This window comes from Martes martes (assembly GCF_963455335.1).
Source record: "Martes martes genome assembly, chromosome: 11".
Classification (NCBI taxonomy): domain Eukaryota; kingdom Metazoa; phylum Chordata; class Mammalia; order Carnivora; family Mustelidae; genus Martes; species Martes martes.
In genome coordinates this window covers 96,326,357-96,337,334 of record NC_137899.1, presented here as the reverse complement: position 1 = coordinate 96,337,334, position 10,978 = coordinate 96,326,357, and positions in this window count along the sequence as shown.

The following is a 10,978-nucleotide window of genomic DNA, read 5'->3' as shown; positions in this document are numbered from 1 at the left end:
TAGAGGGGCTTTCTCTCTTTTGTCATCTAGTTACCTCCTGTTTCTTCTTAAAATCTTAGCTCACTGCCCAGAAATAAATCCTCACATCTACAGTCAACTGATTATCAGCAAGCGTGCCAAGACTGTTGAAGGAGGAAAGGACAGTCTCTTCAACAAGTGGTTCGGAAAAAACTAGACATCTGCATGTGAAAGACGGACGTTGGACCCTTATCTTACATTAGATACAAAAATTAACTCAAACTGGATCGAAGACCTAAACTTAAGAGCTAAAAGTCTACAAATCTTGAAAGAAAACAATGGAGAAAATCTTTATGATGTCGGATTTGGCAATGATTTCATAGACACGACACCAAAAGCAAAAGAATCAAAACAAAAAACAGAAATTGGACTTCCTCAAAATTAAGAACTTTGTTTTCCAAAGAAGACATACAGACAGTCAATAAGCATAGGAAAAGATGCTCAGCTTCCCTCGTCAGTTAGGGAAATGTCAGTCAAAACCACAATGGACACCACTTCACATTTACTAGGATGACTAGAATATTAAAAATGGACAATAATGGGGTGCCTGGGTGACTCAGTGGGTTAAGCCTCTGCCTTCAGCTCAGGTCATGATCCCAGGGTCCTGGGGTTGAGCCCTGCATCAGACTCTCTGCTCAGCAGGGAGTCTGATCCGTCCCCCTCCAGCACCACCCCTCCCCCGCCACCTGCCTCTCTGCCTAATTGTGATCTCTGTCTGTCAAATAAATAAATGAAATCTTTAAAAAAATGGACAATAACAAATATTGGTGGGGATGTGGAAAAATTGGAACCCTCGTGTATCACTGATAGGAGTGTAAAATAGTGCAGCAGCTGTGGAAAACATTTTGTCAGTTTTCTAAAAAAGTTACACATGGAACTACCAACAGCAACTTCCTGCCTAGGTAAATTTCCAAAAGAGTTGAAAGCAGGCACTGGACTAGATGTTTGTACACTCATGTTCACAGCAGCATTACTCACAACAACCAAAAGGTAGGAACAATCCAAGCATCTGCTGATGAGTGGATAAACCAAAATTGGTATATACACATAACGGAATATTACTCAACCCGAAAAAGGAGACATATTTTGATATATGCAATAAGGATGGACCTTGAAAATATTAATGAGTAGTGAAATAAGCCAGATCCAGATGGACACCTACTATATAATTCTAGTTTTATAAGGTATCTAGAATAGACAAATTCAAAGAGACAGAAAAATAGAATAGAGGCTGCCAGAGGCTGGGAGGGAGGAGAGAGGAAGAAGGGGTTATTGTTTAATAGATACAGAGTTTTTGTTGGGGAGGATGAAAAAATGTTTGGATATAGATAGTGGTGGTAGTCACACAGAATTGTGAATGTACTTAATGCCACTGAATTGTGCTTAAAATGATAAATGTTTAGTTAAATATATTTTACTATAATTAAAAAAAACACTCAGCTCACAGATTGCTATTTCAGGAAAACCTTCTGAAATCCTATTATACTTACAGGGGCTGTGCTTTTCTTTCACCATATTTCCCCTTGTTTGTAAATATGTATTTATTTGTGTCATTTTTGAGAATGTCTTTCTCTTCCCCAGGACTGTGGGCTCCATAATGATTTTCATGTCAGGCTTGGTTACTTATCTCCCATCAGTGTGTAGCCCACTGAAATAATTTGGTGTAAGAGTTTGTATTAGATTAATTTTCCTAGTATTAAAGAAGGACACTAAAATAAAATTGAGTATCACATACATTTCAATTATTTAAATCTTTTGTAGCCACGACATTTGTAAAATTGACGAAGTTTAATAAGTTGTATAAAAATAAAATTCAGCTAACGTGGTGTGGCAAGGCCACACAAAAACACATATAGAGAAACAAGTCTAATTATTCTATTGTTACATCACATAATTATCCCTGATCAAATTATAGATTGTAGAAGGGATAATTATTCCTAATGGCCTCCAAAAGCCATGATTTTCTTTCATTTGAATTTGGTAGGAATTGAGCGAGGTAGCTAACAAGCAAAAGTCATCTGATTTTCGGTAATTCATTGTGAAGAGGAATAATCATGGCAGATGAAGTTTCCTATGAGAATCTATGTGTCTTGTAATGGGTTTCAAATAACCTAGCAGAGGAGGAAGTATTACAGATTCTCCTATCCGCTGACCTGAATAGCTTTTCACACAATTGCTAATAGTTCAAGAGATGAACAACAGAAAACAGTGAGGTTTGCTCTTCTTTTTCTTTTCTTGTTTGACTAGAAAATTTAAGATTTTAGGAGAGCTTTTTTTGGTGAATAGATCCTGAACACGCAGAAGAAGACTGACAAAATTTTATTCTGTCAGCATATTTACAAAGCAACTCTCCTTCCAGACACTTTTTCTTTTTTTCCTTTCCTTCCTTCCTTCCTTCCTTCCTTCCTTCCTTCCTTCCTTCCTTCATTCCTTTCTTTCTCAGTAGTAGTGATAGTAGAGAGGATGGTAGATTTAAGTAGGATGGCTACTTAAAATGGGGAATTTCTGTAGTTCACATTAATGTCGTTTACATTAATTATACTGAAGTTATTTTACTCTGTGTCTATCCCTACTTGATCTGCTTTGTTACTGATAAGTGTATTGTTCAGTTATGTCACTTAGCTTATTTTTCCCAAGGAAAACATTTTCGTGTCTTTGTAAATAAATGATTAAGGCTTTAAGACTGTTTTTGTTGAGACTGATAAGTCTGTGTATGATTATGATGTGTGCCTTTCTCTGTGATCTAGGGTTTTTCCATCTGTTAAATGCCATTGAATAATTAAAAAAAAAAAAAAGGCTGCTAAGAAACTGGTTGGCAGAGAGACAACATTCAAGCAATAGAAGTTAATATCATAAGATAGAGAATGTTTTTGGTTTTTTCCTCTTAGCAGCTGCCTCAAATATCCTCCTTGGGGAAAGTTGTTTGGTTTTGTTTGGAGGAAATGTGTTGGTTAGCTCTGGGGGGTTGGCGAGGGCGGTATGCCCGCTCAGGTAGGGTGGAAAGCTGCCACCTGCCCCGTCAATCCAGCTCTTGTTACTTGTCAGGTTGACTGCCTTGCCTCCATTTTTTTTTTCTTGGTCTGAGTATTATATGCATATGTAAATTTGGTTTATCTTCCGATATCAGTCCGACGTTCCCACTCCACTTTACCTGCCCACTGGCGTCTTCTGCCCCCCGTAGAGATCCAGACGTGTATAATTCTGATCGCAGGCTGATTTCATGGGTGATCGGAGTTCTTTGGTAGGTAATCAGCTCACTTTAGGGTACAGGTTGAAAAGGCGCCTCCTCCTACTTCTCCGCCATCTTGTCTCTCCTGCATATGTAAATTTGGATATAGGAGTAGGAGCAGAGCTGAACTGCTTTATATAATAAAGGAAGGAGTGTTTAGGGGTTTGTGTTTAATAATTCCTCAAATAATAATTGGATGGAAATTTCAGAACAGTAATGAAAAGAGAGCAGTCAAGGGGATTGAACTTCCTTTCTTCTCAATAAATGTAGTGGTCAAAGGAGACGCAGTGGTCAGCTCCACTAGTCGGTGTCTGTGGGCGTCCTCAGTGACTGGTGGGAAATGATGCAGAGGCATCCGTGGCCCATTGCTGGCCGCCTGAGGCTGGGTCCTTCTTCTACCCCAAAAAGAGAAGGTGTATCATGGTCACAATTATTACTCTCCCTGGGGCAGTACCCTATTCTCCTTTCCAAGAGTCTTGTGGGAAAATCCATGAACGATGGTTTCTGTCTTATTTGAGATACTAAGAGATAACTTTCTTTCTAACCTGATAACTGATGCGAAAGTGTAAGCAAACAAGGTTCCTGAAGAAAGTATTGGTAGTATCTTTTTTTTTTTTTTAAGATTTTATTTATTATTTGACAGAGAGAGAAACAGCGAGAGAGGGAACACAAGCAAAGGGAGTGGGAGAGGAAGAAGCAGGCTTCCTGGTGAACAGGGAGCCCGATGGATGCGGCACTGGATCCCAGGACCCTGGGATCATAACCTAAGCAGAAGGCAGACACTTAACGACTGAGCAACCCAAGCACCCTGAGTTGGTAGTATCTTGAAGGAAAGGATGCAATGACCCCGAATTACTTTTCTTTAGATCAAGACTATTGTCTGTTAACGAAGGCCTCTGTTCCTTTTTCCAAAGAATGTAAAAATCACCATTTAAGTTTGCCTGGAGAGCCACTTCGAGATTTTCAGGTGGAATGTGAGATAGAAGAAGGAGGATCTGGAAATAAAAAAAACAGCGAAACTGGAAGATGTGAGGAGAGGGAAGATGGAAGGAGAGAGAGACAGAGACAGAGATTCCAGTGGAAGCCATGTAACTAGTCTTTCTCAGTGTCTGCACGTACAGATGACCTGTGGTCACCTCCAGGTCAAGAAGATTAGTAGACAGGTATGCTTATCTATCTCTTTTCTTTTTACCAACTTGATATAGATGAGTAGAAGGATCTAGGAAGCTACATTTTTAAAAAGGCAGGTGGGAAAAAACAGCCACTCCTCAGACTTTGAATTACTCCTTGGAAAGGTAATTCCTGTCAACCAGAAACAACCTCTGAGAACTTTACAAAGGCAAGACATAAACTTCTACTGTGCAACTAGGAAGTTTGGAGTTTGTTTGAGACAACAGCTAAGGTGTCCCTAACGTCCCCTGCTGGTACTACGTGGAGACAACAGATTGATCTGTGGATGCTAGCGTCATAGGATTAGAGAAAGCAGTTATCTGAGTTGTATTAAGAGGTCAGGAGATGGAACAAAAGTTTGAATTGGACTCAGGTGAAACCTACAATGGTAGCCACTGCCAACGGGCTCCTCCTATAATGTGTATGTTTCAGGGAAGGGAGGTAAAGAAAACACAAAAGAACGCAAAACACATCTGCCATGGTCCTGGCTTCTGTAGCTGGTCACGGGGTTTGAGTTCACAGTCATCGTGACCTTCCTCCACTCCCCATTCCACTTTCCCTCTATCTCTACTGGCACCTTAGCAGGACAGAGTTCTTTCTTGGGATGAATCACACCTTCATCCCCAGAGACAGAGACACTGAATCTGTGGGGTCCCAGCTTCACTGGGTTGCTGCAGTTTTGTTACCTAGAAATAGCAGACAGAGGAACACATCCCGGGGAATTCTCTGGCTTGCGGGCATAGTCCAGCTTGTCACCATTACGCAGCACCTACAAAATTTCCCTTGGGTCAGGGGGATCGTTCACATAAGCTGAGATAATGACCACTTGATGAAAATATGTCAAAATATTTACCCATTATGGCTTACCTTTGCCCCTCATGTTATCCACCTGTATTGGGCGTTTCCTTGTTTGGGGTCTATATTTTTCTAGTTCATACAAGCAATACTTTTTAACGTCCATGAACTTTTTCTTATTCTTTGATCTTTGTTTGTTTTGACTTTATCCTTTTTCTAATCAATGAGCACAATATGTCCTCAATTTTTTCTAAAAAGAAAAAAGACACTTGGAATTAATGTCCTTGTCTTTTCCCCGAACTATCTCTGTTCCCCGAAGTCCATATTCTGTTTGATTATCTTGGTCTTTCCTTTTTACATGAAGGCCATTGCACATTTTCCTGGTCAGGATGCTCCCTGGGGTGGCTCTCGGAGGAAATGTGCCTCAGGGATCCAGGACGCCAGCACCCAAGGCTTTCCCAGGATGACACAAAAGGTAAGAGAGAGGAGGATCTTGTGTTGGAGATTTGCAGTTTGGGACCAAATCTGGAAGTGTCAAATGCTTCTGCTCACATTCCTCTCTTCAGAACCAGTCATCTGGCCCCCCTCTCAACCCAGGGGACCGGGAAATGTCATTTTCCCAGAGTCCCAAGAGGATAACAAAATGGTTTGTTAAATCGATAGCATTCTCTTGACCAAGCTGTTTTCTTTTTGAAACCAAATGTCTGCTGATACTCAATTTTCCAACCATGTTTATGAAAAAAAAATGTTATTACCTATAACTGACTCACGTTTTCTTCGAAGTAGTGGCTTTTTCCCTGCATGAGAAGCCTGACCCCACGCTCTCTGCTTGTGGGTGTGGTGGGTGGACTGGCAGCCTTCGCTCTCAGATAAGCAAGCTGGCAACCTTTTCTCTGGAAGCCACTGCCCCTTTCGGTTAACAGCTCCTTTCTTTCGAAAGACGTGTTTTGCAGCTTCATGTCATAGACATGTTCCCTACAAATACATACAGTCAGAAAGGAGACTCTGACCCAGCAGCCGTTGAACATATAATTCTTCAACCAACTTCAATCACACAGGTGTCCCTGTGGATTGAAGGAACTCTGAAAAGTGACCCACACTTGCTGCTTTCTCTGCTACCTGTGCTAAGGGGTGTCTCTCTCCGCTCTGATTCCTGTGTCACTTTGGCCATACCGAGTTTTGATCTCTCAGAAGTGCATGAAGTCTTGTTTTGCCATTTTCCTTTCAGTATTCGGCAGTCATATTAATTTCTTTTCTTTTATGCATTTTTACCAAAACCTATACTTTAATAGTCTATTGCTTTCTTTCTTTCTCTCTCTTTTTTTTTTAAGAATAAGGAGAGGTCAATGATTTTTTCACTTGGCAATAAATGGTTTTCTGTGTCAATATAATTATTTTCTGTATCATTAAATAATCTCCTAAGACAAGTTTTGAAATATGGAAATTAGTCCATTTGGTGTACCATTCCTCTGGATGAACATTTAGCTTTTTTGGTATTGTTTTTGACAATTATAAACAACCGTGCAATGGACATTCTTGCACCTAGGATATTAAATATCTAATAATTTTCTTAGATCACATTCCTTGAAGAGGATTGCTGATGACTCAAGGATGTTTGCTTTTTTAGGACTTTATATATGTATAAGTGAATTGCCCTCCAGAAATACCATACTGTTGTATAAACCCATAAGCTGTATGCATTATCATTAAAAAGTCTTTATCAATTTATTTATACTAGTAACGGTTACTAATTGGGCACATTGGTTTCCTCAACTGTTAACTATGGTCTAGGTATTGGGAATCACAAACTGAATATATGGTAAATTTTGTTTTAAAAAATGATAAATCATTAAAAAGAAAAGAAAAGAGAAGAAAAGAAAAAAAAAAGAAAAAACCAGCTGGCTGTCTTTGAGGGTCGTTATTAGGATTAAATGAGGTAATATATGTAAAAATACATAGAAGTGGTGTATATGCTGTGTATGTTATTGTTCTCTGTTCTTCTAAACCAAGCTTCCTAAATGCAAGAGTAATCAAAATCCCAAAGCCTAACCAGGACACAGGAAAGCAAGCAAATCATGTGCACAGCATCTGAGCTTGGGGGCGGGTGGTAGGACTGACCCATCACTGAAGAAGATCAAAGACACCAACAAAGGATTGACCTCAGGCAATTTACTTCCCCTTGGCCAAGCATTCAGATTTCCTTTTGATTACAGATTTATCTGAGCATCTGTGTGTGAGCCATTTATCCACCAGACTGCCATTGTCTCCTCCCTGTACTCCATTCCCGTGGCTAAGTGATTTTCTGCTCGCCCCCACTCCCACTGAGTCTTTATAGGAGTATGACCCAGAGACCGGGAGAGGACACAATTCTGGTTCACTCAAGAGCTCTGGGGGTCTTGATAACAGTGGGCAGGAAGGAAGGGACAGAGTTTTGAAAAGAATAAAGAGGAGAGAACCAGCATAATAAACTGCGGGTATTTAAAGGGATAATCTCGGATATGGAAAGATAAATATAAAATTATTAGAAAGTTAGGTCCAGAACTTATACACCAAAGAGAATTTGGGTTGAACAGGTGAAACAATTGACCAGATATGCTTCTGGTTTGAGCTTTTCTATAAATTTAGGGTCTTTGGGATCAAATATTGGCTACACGAAACATTTTATTTTTTTAAAGATTTTATTTATTTATTTGACACAGAGAGAGATCGAAAGTAGGCAGAGAGGCAGGCAGAGAGAGAAGGGGAAGCAGGCTCCCTGCTGAGCAGAGAGCCTGATGTGGGGCTCCATCCCAGGACCCTGAGATCATGATCTGAGCCAAAGGCAAAGGCTTAATCCACTGAGCCACCCAGGTGCCCCAAAACATTTTATATTAAAAGCCTTATTTCATCTTCCTCTTTTCTTCCCTTTTCCTGTGCTTTCCCTGCCTTGGGGTACACCCTGGTCAATTAAATGAAACCATTGTCTTACATGGACCGTCAGCTCTAAAGTATATTCAATTCAGAATGAATGTCACTAGACCCACTCACAAGGTCTGTGTGTCCTGCTTTGCCTCCTACTTGTGTGCCCCCAAATCAGCTCAGCATCTTCCATTGTGTTGTCTTGTGAAATAAATGAGCCAAGCAAGTGTGGAAAACAAGGGTGTCCTTTTGGAATTTATATCAATCAGGTTATGCATTCTTCTGCAGGTAGGAGATATTAAGTCATCATGGTTTAAACAAACAAGAGTTGTTGTTTTCATTTACATAAAAGAAGCCCAGAGTGAGGCAGCAGAGAGCTAGTAAAAAGGCTGCAGAGTGGTTTGGGCAAGAAAGAAGTTTATTCTCTTTTGCATAAAAGCCTGAATATCAGTCATTCAGGTAAGTTGTAGAAGCCACAAACTGTCTAGGACCTGGAACAACTATCTGCTTTGTTCTCCCCAGAGCACTAATGGTCCAAAGTTGAGTGAAGGCATTCCACTCAGGCACCAAAGAGCAGAATAAAGGAAGGAAAACAAAATGAATGTATTAACTTCCTTTTAGGACTTCTAGTGAAAGTTGCATACCACACTGGAGCTTACATCCCTAAGTCACATAAGCAAATCTGGAAAAAGTGCTTTTTCAATTCCAGAATTTCCATATGCCATTAATTCCAAAATTTCCACTTTTTTTTTTTTTTTAATTAGACTCCATATCCAGTGTGGAGCCCAATGCAGGACTTGAACTCACAAGTCTGAGATCAAGACCTGAGCTGAGGTCATGAACTGGCACTTAACTGACCGAGGCACCCAGGCATCCCCTATAAGCCTGACCAAATATAATTTTGGTTTATTATAGTAGAAAAGTGGAGAACAGATATTAGGGGACAACTAGCACTTTTTGCCATGATAGAATAATTTATCTGGTAGACAGCATGGGAAAATAAATTGAAAATATGATGCTTTGTCAACTAATTAAAAAAAACAGAATTCTAATTCCAGTAAAACCAATAAAAGTTATACAAGAGAATAATTGCAGTTATACCTGTATGACTTCAAAAAATAATTATTTGTGAAGTCATGATAACAGAAACACTATTTTAACTTTTCAGCTTTTAGAGTCAACATTATAGACAAAGCACATAATACTCAGCCATGCTACAGAATAGAATGTAAATGGTGTCAAAGTTGACATTGTATCAATAAAATTATAGATGACAAATTTTGTTCATGGAAGGAAGGAAAAGAAACAAAGATGAAATTGAGGATACCAATGACATCATTGGTATTATGGTGTGTTGGTATTAGATGTACATTATGATGTAACGTTTTGCAGTAAGGAATCAAGAGATGGTATGGCTTTTTAAGGGATAAAGAAGGATGTAAGGATGTGTCAATTGTGAATATAGTTTGGAGGTGCAGAAATAAATAATAGAGAATTTATATAAATAATAATATAATTATGTGGGAGTATTGGGGCCAGTTAAGAGAAGGGATAAGCAAATTAAGTATTCATTTGTGACGACTATCCCACCACACTCCACTTGGGTTTCCCTTCCCAAATGGTGATATTGTTTAATATGAGTGTGGGAGGGCACTTCTATGGACTGAGGAGAGAGACAAGAGGATGTCACTGCGATCTGAGTGGGTAATATAAAAATTATACGCCGGATGAATGGATGAAGGAATGAATGAGGGGTCCTTAATGCAGGAGAATTCCTCTTGGTCAGGTAGATGCACCCGACCAACCGAGTGGGTACAATAAACCATTTGAGCCACCCGTACTCCCCACGTGACCCTCCAGTTGTCACCTGCCTTCCTATAAGGCCTTCTCCCAAGGAAACTATGTGCTGGCTCAAGAGCATGTCCCCAGAACCTGTGACAATGTCTTCTTCATTATTGAATTTTAAATTTATAAACTGGCATTCTAGTTCACAGAGCAACCTTTGAACTTCAATAGACCATGAGAGACTGATCTGGCTTTTCTATACTGGTATGAATTTACAAGGTTGGAAAACTTGGGATTGCAGTTGGGGCTCTGATGTCCTCATTAAGCCGTGGGGCACCACAGAGAAGCTGTTTGGTGGTCAACAAAGCAGATCTGGAGATGTCCTTCCTCTATTACTTCCTTCCTGTCATCTAAAAAGCAGGGCTTTTTAAGGAAGTTAAACCTTCTTCACTCTCATAAAACTGGGTAAAGCTGGCTTCTACCACTGACCAACTAACTGATCTCTCTTTCTGTATTTCTGGGACATTTTGTGAGTCCCTTCATAAGCCTCTTTGTAGCCAAAGCTTCCTTCCAGGGAGGAATACTTTTCTTTTCTTGTTGACATCCACTCCTGTTCCAAATACCCCTTATCTTGGGTTCTCGGGTCCTAGTTTCTCAGTCCATGAATGCTTGGGTTCAAGTCCCAGCTCCATCACTTACAAGCTATGGGTGTCAAGTGATGAAAATTACTGAACAACTTTAGGACTCCTTATTTCCATCCAGAAATATAATGGATTAACCTTAACGAACTATGAGACCTCCCATCATGGGAATTAACGATCTATGGGCATATAGTGGACTTACCTAAACCAACAGTTCCCCATATAACCAACTAAAGAGAAGATTTTACTTTTACAGACAGAAATCAAGGGTTCAAAATGACAGTAATTGTTTTTTTTTTACTTATCCTAGAAAGAATAGTTGACACTTCGTGATAATTTCCCAAATTAGAAGCCCAGTGCCCACCCTCTTGTAAGCCCTGTTGACCACTCCACTCCTTTAATAAGATCCTCATCATCACTCATACCGCCCAGACCTTCGCCT